The following is a 2,165-nucleotide window of genomic DNA, read 5'->3' on the forward strand; positions in this document are numbered from 1 at the left end:
GCCTGCCCTGCCCAGGCTGGGGAGCCACCGTCTCCCCGCGTCCTTTTTTGGTTGGGTCCAGAGGAAGTTTATTGTTTCAGCAGCCCAGTTTCTGGAGCTGTTATTTATCCAAGTGGATTCCAGCACGCTTGAAAAAACAATCTTGTTTTTTTCACTTTTGGCTCCTCTTTTTGAGATGAAAAAAGAGGAGAAGAAGAAGAAGAAGGGAACTGTATCTCCCTGCCGGCAGCCTCACAGGCTCCAAGCCCCCACAGTCCTGGAGCACGGATGCTGCACCCCTTCCAGGCCTAGATCCCCCGGGATGGGAGGGTGTTCCTTGGGGCTCCCCCTGCCATCCCCACCACGCATCCCCCATCGTTTCCGTTTGACTTCATGCTCCAGTCCTTAATCCCCGCATTGTCCAGAGGGACTTTTCCAGCCACCGCTCAATTAGCCGATTATTGTCCCCGTGGCGGGGCTGTCCCCGGCAGGAGCCCCCCGCCCGCCCACGCTCCGTGCGGCCGGAGGGTCTCAGGGCACCGGGCAGGATGGAGGTGCCGTTCCAGGCGGGAGGATTCTGGAGTGGCATGGAGACAGCTGGGTTGGTGAGAGGGATCCCCAGCCCTCCCTCCAGGCACATCGCTCCAAGCCTGGACTGGGGGTTCTCTTGCTGAGCTGAGGGGTCCCAGCCTGGGGCCGGAGCTGAGTAACAGCTCCAAAGGCCACAGCTCTGTTTCCATGGCCTGCCAAGCCTGCTGATGGGTGGGATGTGAGGGCACTGGGTCCCCTCTGCACCTCCGGGCCTCGGTGAGCATATGGGAAGCCACTGCAACCCCTGCCCGGATCTCCCAGCCCACCGACAGCTGCTTGGCCTCGGTGAGCTGGGGGCAGTAGCTTGGCTTACAGCCCTCCATCCCCTTCCCCCTGGCTGATCCCTCCTCCCAGGGACAGCTCTCAGAGTTTGAAATGCAGTGGGGGGCTCCAGGTCCATCCCCACGTGCCGACAGCTGGGCTCCCAGTGTGGCTCAGGGGCTGCTGGCCCATGACCCCCGTGTGCTGGGCTGGGGTGGCCTCGTGGGCACACTGATCCCATTGTGTGGGATCCCATTTTGGGGGTTCTCAGTTAATATCCTGCAAAGGGACAGTGCCAAGGACCCACACACGGCTCTGCTGCCTGTGGACATGTGGGAATGGAAAGTGCCGTGAAGCTTGATGAGAACTTCCTGGGGAAAAAAAGAAAAAAAAAAAAAAACAAACAAAAAAAAAACCCCAAAAACCCAAATAGAAAACAATTTGGAACATAATATCCATGAAACTAGAGAAAACAAAACAAACCCGTGTTGGAGGATGTGGGTTGTAACTGGGGAGTGCGACCCAGATGGCTTCTGTGGGACAGGGAAGAAAAGAGCCAGGATCCCTACCCAGGAAGAATTCTGCCAGGAAGAAAAGTTTTGGGCAAACTGTCACTGTCAGCACAGCCTTTTTGTGCCAACCCCTCCTTTTAGTCAAGGATCTCTTCTCCTTGAGAAAGGACAGACCTGGGCAGCACCCACAGCTCAGGGTGCCCTGAACCGTGTGGGGTCCCGGCCTTTTTCTGGAGGGGCTCCAGGGGTGGCTTTGCCCTCGGCCGAGGTACCCCCGGGGAGGGTGTCGCTGGCTGCAGATCCCGGGGGCAGCCGCTCCTGCTGGAAGCCAGGAGCGTTGCCTTTTAAGGCTGGAGCTGTGGTGTTAGGGCAGAGGTGCGGATGGTGCCGGGGGTCTGTGAGGAGAGCGACCGTCCCCGGGGGTCAGCCGAGGGCCGCGTTCCCAGTGCGGTGCAGGTCTGGTGCTCCGGCCCTGCCGGCTCTGCCACCACGCTGGAGCCACAGCTGCATCTCCCCGCACAGCCCGTGCTGTGGGTTGTGAAATCTCCTGCCGCTGGAATGAAAACCTCCTGGAGCCCTTGGGGCCCGCACGGCCTTGAGCAACAGCCCCCACCGATGGCCGTGACGGGGAACTGGGGCGCGCCATGGGCTGCTGGGGCTTTGCCAGGAGCGATGGAAACATCCCCGGAAGCTGTCCCCTGCTCTGGGAAGGGTCCTGGGCTGAGCCGGCACCGGTGGTCGCTGCTGGGGAGAGCCGAGCCTTGGCAAAGAATGCTCCCGGCAGGGAGGAGAGGGTCAGACGTGGCCCTGGCCGTGGCAGCT

This window comes from Corvus brachyrhynchos, unplaced genomic scaffold (assembly GCF_000691975.1).
Source record: "Corvus brachyrhynchos isolate BGI_N302 unplaced genomic scaffold, ASM69197v1 scaffold150, whole genome shotgun sequence".
NCBI classification, from domain to species: domain Eukaryota; kingdom Metazoa; phylum Chordata; class Aves; order Passeriformes; family Corvidae; genus Corvus; species Corvus brachyrhynchos.